General features: G+C 49.5%; 1 protein-coding gene across 1 annotated transcript in view; it reads left to right on the top strand.

Moving 5' to 3' along the window:
* Positions 1–630: 630 nt before the first annotated feature.
* The window catches only part of PRR5L (proline rich 5 like), a 31,064-nt gene continuing 23,349 nt past the window's right edge, over positions 631–8,345 (top strand). Inside the window, exon 1 of the mRNA XM_040410148.1 lies at positions 631–961. The gene's annotated coding sequence lies outside the window, so the exon portion shown is untranslated. The remainder of the gene's footprint in view (positions 962–8,345) is intronic.

The following is an 8,345-nucleotide window of genomic DNA, read 5'->3' as shown; positions in this document are numbered from 1 at the left end:
CTGTCCACATTTTTTGCGGACTTATTGAAATGAATGGGTCCGCATCCTATCCGCAAAAACAAAAAACGGAACGGACATGGAAACAAAATACGATTGTGTGCATGTATGTGTATAGGGGCCTTTAGCCTCTGCCAGACACCTCTAGTTGAGGCTTATCTCCCTGAAAATAAAGGATTGGGCATATCGAACTCCATCAGCCCAATCCTTCTTCTTTTGGAAACCTGGGGAAAAGAGGGAAACCGCCCTACACATCGGCCGCCATTATCAGCGGGCTTGGCTGACATTAGTCTAATGTTTACGGCTGCCAGACAGCTCTGTTGGTGGCTTGAAAACAAAGGATCGGTCATGTTGAACTCCATCAGCCCAATCTTTCTTTTTTTGCAATCTGTGGAGAATCTGGAAACCACCCTACGCGGCGACCGCGTTTGTGGAAGCTGAGTTGAAGGTTTTGAGGCAGGAGGACATGTTTCCTCCACGCTGACGGGATGGCGCGGGCACACAGGGGGGGGGGGGAGGGCGGGCGTCCTGCTGCAGCGCCACCAGCAATGAATAAAACATAGAAGCCATGTGAGCTGCACAGATACTACAGGCATCTGCCATGCATGATTCATGCCTGATCGGGTGGCAGCTTCCGTCCATGGCCAAGCCCGGTGGCCCCGCGCCGATGCCAACGGTCGCATCACAATTCTAGAGACATCCTCAAGAAAAAAGGTCACCAGATGTAAACTTCCTGAGACTGCTACCAAGTGAGCAGATGAGAGGGAGTGAATAGTCACAGGCAGGAGGGGTGGAGAGATGTGAGCAATGGGTGGAGGAGAGGAGATCTCAGGCAGCGGAGCTGGGGCTTCAGCAAAGTGTGAGATTCCTGCAGGGAGGCTGATGAGGAACGCGCACCCCCCTGGCAGGAGAGACTCAGGGGTCTTCAGGAGCATCTGCTCAGGCTGGGGGGCAGCAGCTCAGGGTGAGTACAGAAGCCTCATGGGGGCTGCACTCCTTTCCAAATAATAATGAAGGCAATCCTTTCTAAATGATGCATGCTCGTGTAGCAGAGCCGAGTTTGTCACATGCCGCAGAGCTGAGTTTGTCAATGGCAGTGGCAGCCTGGATGTCAGCAGAGAAGACGTGGTAGACAGTTGGCACAACCCATAGTGGTACTGGGTAGTTTGACAGAGGAATGCAGCATGCAATGAGTTAAATTACAAACCCGGCACTGCCGCATCTGTGTAGTGCACATCGTGAGCTTGTCCTGCGCTGGTGTTTTTCCTTACAGGTTTGGGGGTTAGTGATGTTTGATTTCATATTTGTGACTTTTTTTTTGTTGGGGGGGGGAGTATTTTTTTTTATTTTTATTTTTTTTACCATAAATTGCCGACCCCAGTAAAGTTGTGGCTAGTATTAGGTAATTGCACTATGAGCGACTGCCTTATGTCTGATTCAATCCATTTACACTCCAGACTGATTCACATAGTGGTAAGCGTGCAAGAGCTGCCCCCTTTGGAAGTCTGTACTCTGCGAATCCCAGTCAGCAGAATACAGGCTGCCCTACGTGGTGACGGTCATTGTGGCTGCAACAAAAAACAAAAAAAGCAGAAGGAAATTAGTTTTCCGCACACGTCCGTAAAGGTAGTGATGGGGAAACCGCTCATGAAGCAATTCCCAATCTGGTTCCACGTTGTGTCATTTTCTGGACGCTCGTGTTCACCTTCGCCGTAGCCCACAGCAGAATACAGGTGCCATCCTGTACTTTGCCCATGCAGCTTCCAGGTGTAATTTAAGGCTCCTGCGTCCCAAACCAATATTTGTAGCAGCCCCCCCCCCCCCCCCCAAAACTGAGACTGAGTGGCACCCCTCCTCTGACCGCTGGTCTGGAGCCCCCTATTATTACACTGTGGGGGTCAGCTGTAGAACAGGCCGGCGCGCAGTGCTGCTTGTTTCTATTACACTCTACCTCAATTTGCGGGTGTCCCCCCCCCCCCTATACAGCGCAGGCGCCTACTATGGAGAATTGACTCCAGGGAGATACCACACACAAAATCGGTAATATAGAGGCCATGCGTCCCCGAAAGTCCCCATCCTAATGCCCTGACTAGTGCACACAACTGCTGATCCCCAGAAAATATCATCTTGCTGGTAACAGTACCCCCAGAATAGTGTCAGCCACAGTGCTCCCATAACAGTGCCATTAACGTTACCCTCCATAATAGTGATAGCTAGTTAGCATCCGCCCATAACAGTGCAGGCCACAGTGCCCCCATAGCAGTGTTAGCTACCATGGCCCCATAACAGTGCTATTGGCAGTATCCCTATAATAGTGCCACTTGCATTTCCCCCATAACAGGTGCAGGCCACAGTGCTCCCATAGCGATGCCATTAACGTTACCCTCCATAATAGACATAGCTAGTTATCATTTCCCCATAACAGCGCTATTGACAGTGCACCCATACCAGTGCCAGCTTTTGTACCTCCATAACAGTGCCAGTCATAATGCTCCCATAACAGTGTCATTAACATTACCTCCATAATAGTGATACCTAGTTACTATTCCTCCATAACAGTGCAGGCTACGGTTCTCCTTTAGCAGTGCTAGCTACCATACCCCCATAACAGTGTTAGCTATTGTACCCCCATAACAGTGCCATTTACAGGTCCCCATAACAGTGCAGGCAGTGGCAGTGCTATTAACATTACCCCCATAAATAGATAACTATTCCCCCATAACAGTGCAAGCTGCAATGAATCCTTAACAGTGCTATTTACAGTGCTTTACAATAGTAATGCCTACCATGCCCATCACAGTGCCCGTAATACAGTGCCCCCATAACAGTGCAGGCCGCAGTGGACCCATAGCAGTGCCATTAACATTACCCCCATAATAGTGATAGCCAGCTACCATGCCCCATAACAGTGCCAGTCCCATTGCACATATATCAGTGCCAGCCACATACACCTATTTATTTTTTCTCCGTGGCTGGCTGATGCCATGATGCCACTAGTGGTTCAGTGATGGCAGCAGGGCCTGGTGTGGGTTCTAGTTTGTGGGCACAGCCATCACACAACCTCCAGTGCTGTTTCTGCTAATCCGTGAGAAAAACCAGTTTGTCGGGAAGTTTCCCCTTTTTTCTGGGACAGCAGATATGTACGGTATGCATCATCATGCCCCAAAACCGGCAATAATACAAAGGCCTCTTCCGACGGCTGGCGCGGTTGGATCTGCTGCACACAGGGGACTTCTGCGTGTTTGTTACACTGTGTAATGCGGCCGATACGTGTGACACAAGTGTTTACTGCCTGATCCAGGGCTTTATGGAGGAGTCGTATCACAGGAGAACGTCAGAAAGAGGAACTGCCGGAATACGAGGGATAATTAGCGCTACCTGCTGCAGATAACGGCCTGTGCCAACGAGGCGGGCTCCCAGTGTGAATTATGCAGCATGCGTCCATGTAATGCAGGATGGCAGCAAAGGCCAAAATTAAAGGGGTTGTCCAGGACTGGGAAAAGATGGCTGCTTTCTTCCAAAAATAGCCCCCGCACCTGTCCACAAGTTGTGTGCGGCACTACAGCTCAGCCCCATTCACTTCAGTGAAACTCAGCTGCCCGGTACGACCCATGGACAGGTGTGGGGCTGTTTTTGGAATAAAGAAGCCATGTTTTTCTAATCTTGGCCTACCCCGTGGAGACTATCTCTGTGATATGGGTCAGCAGCGTTCGGCACTCCAGCTGCTGTGAAACTACAACTCCCAGCATGCACACTTGCTTGGCTTTTCTTGTAACTCCCATAGAAGTGAATACAGGATTCTGGGAGTCGTCGTTTTAGAACAGCTGGAGGTTGTTGATGCCTGCTCGATGATATGTCCCTGTACAGAGACACCACAGGGCGGCAGGCAGCGCGCCTCCGTGGCTGAGCACAACTCGTGATGATGTTAGAGGTCAATGCAGCACTGGCCGCATATGGCAGAATGCAGAAACCTGAAAATGTGCGGGGCCCTGGGGACATGGGTGCTCCAACCTGGAGACATGGGCCCTCCAACCTGGGAACACGGGAGCTCCAACCTGGAGACTTGAGAGCTCCAACCTGGAGACTTGGGAGCTCCAACGTGGAGACTTGGGAGCTCCAACGTGGAGACTTGGGAGCTCCAACGTGGAGACTTGGGAGCTCCACACTGGAGACTTGGGAGCTCCAGCTCCAACCTGGAGACTTGGGAGCTCCAGCTCCAACCTGGAGACTTGGGAGCTCCAGCTCCAACCTGGAGACTTGGGAGCTCCAGCTCCAACCTGGAGACTTGGGAGCTCCAGCTCCAACCTGGAGACTTGGGAGCTCCAGCTCCAACCTGGAGACTTGGGAGCTCCAGCTCCAACCTGGAGACTTGGGAGCTCCAGCTCCAACCTGGAGACTTGGGAGCTCCAGCTCCAACCTGGAGACTTGGGAGCTCCAGCTCCAACCTGGAAACACGGGCACTCCAACCTGGGGATATGGGAGCTCCAACCTGGGGATATGGGTGCTCCAACCCGGGGACACGGGCGCTCCAACCTGGGGACGTGGAGAGTAGTTCAAAAACCTAACGCAGTGACCAAAGGACAAGACAGGACATAGTCACGGATAGCCATTAGTACCACAAATACCAGGAATTATTTGGAAGTCACTATGAGACAAAATCCACAAGCACAAAGTCCTGGCCCGGTCCATCGAAGACCACTTTTGTGTGAGGCATAGCACATTGCTCCCCAGACCCTGAATGAACTGGCCAGGCATCGAGCTGATCTTCATTAACACATTGCACACCGCTTCGCCGGAGAATCGGGGAAGCGTTTAACCATAGCTTTTCAGGTATAGAAGGGTGCGGCTGAGCGATGGAGACTGAACATAGCAGAGCTGGAGCTGTAACCGGAGTAGGAGCAGACTTCAGAAGATCACCTGGGTCAAATGGCATTCCCCAGAGAAGGAGAGGTCAGCGCCGCCGTCCCTGAGGGCAGAATAGTTTCAGCGCTCTGTCACTTATGTGAAGTCACTTTGAGCTCTTTTCCGCTGTATTTTATGTCTCATTTAAGCCACGCGACCGCGCCATGTAGTCGTACCCCAAAGGGTGAAACATCCGAAGTCGATTCGCATAATGCTTCGTTTGAATACTGTACGGAGCGCCCGCTCATCCCTAGTCATAATCCGCACCGCAGATCAATTTCCGCACCGTCTAAATGGGATTTTTTTTTTTTATCGCCTCCACCTGACCGAAACTGCATTGTGCTGCGGATTTTCTGCCCAAATACCAGCGCATAATACACGCGTCTGCATATACCCCTGGCGTGGATACACGTGGGACATATTTTTCATCACGCAGTCAAAATTGCATAAAAAAAAAGGTGGCAAAACCGTCGGTGGCTTTTACTGTAAGTTGCCGCACTGCTAGTTCAGGTGAAACACGTTGAGCAACCGAAAACCGTATGACAAAACCGCGGCCATTGCTGTTTTTTTCTTTTTATGTGCTTTTGCCGCATTTTTTATGGTGCGGTTTTTGCATGCACGGTCAAAAACACCCGGGTGGATAAGGCTATAGGATCACATCTACGGTGGAGGCCTCCGTCATAGGTTCTGGCAACAGAAAATACGCCCCATAAGTGAAGCTAGAGCTAATTTAGCCTTCTTGGAAAACTGGGTGACGGGGCTCATGTAAGGGGAGGGGGGATATGTCGTACGTTTTGGCATTGATCCCCCATTGACGACCTAGGACCTTCGGTGCTGTAACAGCTGGCAGGCTGCTGGTCGCCTTGTGTTCCTCAGTAACATGTAGGTCAGTGTTACAAAGGTCGTCCTGGCGTCTGGCGTCCATTATATTCTTTCTTAAATTAGGGATGGAAAATTCTAAGGTCGCCCCAACTCTGACCCTATTTATCACGTTTCCTGCACCCCCCACCCCACCACCGCATCGGATCCCATTGTGATCTGACTTGTTAAAATCAGCCTAAAGTTCATCGACCGAACTGTCTGGACCGATGACACCGGGTAAGTCATTGTCTGCATGCCGTAGAAGGGTATGACCGAACCTAAACTGGCGCGAGGCAAGGTAATGTCCCATCGCCCCTCCGGTTTTAGTAAATTCTATAGATATATATATAAAATATGTAAATATAAAATCTACCTAATGAATATAAAAGAATACAAATAATATTTTTAAGTATATTCATAATATTTGAAAATTGGCAAATCTGAGGCGTGAAGCGGCGTCGGCGCGCCGCGGCGTCCACGTTCCGCCCCTGACCTTACAGATCCTATTGTTATAATCCAGGGCCGGTTTATAGATTCCGTCCCGTCCCAGCGGTTAATCATTGACCGGTATAAAAGCTAATCAATAACTCCAAATTCCTCGCAAAAATGTATAATGATGACAATCTAGGAGTTTATATGTCCTCGTGACTGCATTATCTGGCGGGCAGGAAGAGCACTCGTGACAGTGGGGGGGGGGGGGAGGGGGACCCTCATCCTCCTCATCCTCATGATAAACATTTGAGAAACTATACGTCTGAAATCAGCCGCCCTTCTGTGTTCCTGCCTCATCTCCCCCTATGCAGCTGTTGCAAAACTACAACCCCCATCATCCTCAATGGTAGTTTTGCAGCAGCTATAGGCTTCCTGCACACGACCGTATGGCTTTTTCAGTGTTTTGCAGGCCGTTTTTTCCAAATCCGTTTTTCAGTTTTTTTTGTTTCCGTTGCGTTTCCGTTTTTATCCGTTCCGTTTTTCCGTATCGCATATACAGTATACAGTAATTACATAGAAAATATTGGGCTGGGCATAACATTTTCAATAGATGGTTCCGCAAAAACGGAACGGATACGGAAGACACACGGATGCATTTCCGTATGTGGTCCGTTTTTTTTTTGCGGACCCATTGACTTGAATGGAGCCACGGAACGTGATTTGCGGGCAATAATAGGACATGTTCTATCTTTCAACGGAACGGAAATACGGAAACGGAAGGCATATGGAGTACAAAAAAACTTTTGTGTGCAGGAGGCCTTAGGGTCCATTCACACATCCGTGTGTGTTTTGCGGATCCACAAAACACGGACACCAGCAATGTGCATTCCGCATTTTGCGGACCGCACATTGCTGGCACTAATAGAATATGCCTATTCTTGTCCGTAATTGCGGACAAGAATAGGGCATGTTCTATTTTTTTTTCGAGAATGGAAATGCGGACCCGGAAGTGCGGGTCCGCATTATCGGATCTGTGCGGCCCCATAGAAATGAATGGGTCCGCAATTCCGTTCCGCAAAATGCGGAGCGGAATTGCGGATGTGTGAATGGAGCCTTAGAATGTACAAAACTCCCTCCCCCCATTAATATGCTGAATGCGCATAATATTCCATTGGGGTGGATAAGCGCCAAGGCGCGCCAGCTGCTGTGAAACTACAACTCCCAGCATGTCTCTTTGGAATCTCTCTGCTGTTGACGGATCTTATTACGGAAGTATATGGATTTTAATTATTGCTTATAATAATAATATAAGATCAGTCAACAGGAGATTTGCTGACGGTTTCCATAGAGTTTTTTTATTTTTTTATTTCAATGATGAAAAATAAGTGCAAATAGTAAAAAGACAACGAAGAGACATCGGAGAGGCGCGGGGAGCTGCACTCCGGGCGTGCACAGCCTTATAGTGTGTTTTTGAGGAACACCATGACGCAGAGGGGTCAGTTGTAGTCGACCTGAACAAAGACTGAAGTGACATTTGAAGTTCTCCAAAAGCCCCACACACTGGTCAGGCGGTAGAAGTCTGCACAGACCGCGCACAAAGCGATCACTCGGGAGGGGGAGGGGAGCTGCGGCTATCAGGAAACTGCCATTGTAGAACGATCTTCTGCAAAGGTCATGACCGTCTCATAAAAAAAGGGGAAGAAGTCATTCATTTACCTATCGGCGAATTTCCAAAAATAACCGACCTATGAGGCCTCGGAAAAAATCCAAAAGGAGGCGCAGCCAGTCAGATTCCAGCTCTCATTCTTATATGTGGTATTAGGACATGTGGCCCTTCAGCTGGGTAATACGGGGCCACAGTGTCCTGAGAACGAGGAGTTAATATAGAAGACATGCCGCTAAAGTGATAATCAGATCATCATGCTGAGCAGCTGAACCTCATAATACACACCTCAGCTGCTGCAGAACCTCATAATACACACCTCAGCTGCTGCAGAACCTCACAATACACACCTCAGCTGCTGCAGAACCTCATAATTCACACCTCAGCTGCTGCAGAACCTCATAATACACACCTCAGCTGCTGCAGAACCTCATAATTCACACCTCAGCTGCTGCAGAACCTCATACTACACACCTCAGCTGCTGGAGAA

This window comes from Bufo bufo, chromosome 10 (genome assembly GCF_905171765.1).
Source record: "Bufo bufo chromosome 10, aBufBuf1.1, whole genome shotgun sequence".
NCBI lineage: Eukaryota > Metazoa > Chordata > Amphibia > Anura > Bufonidae > Bufo > Bufo bufo.
This window is presented reverse-complemented; position numbering and strand designations above follow the sequence as displayed.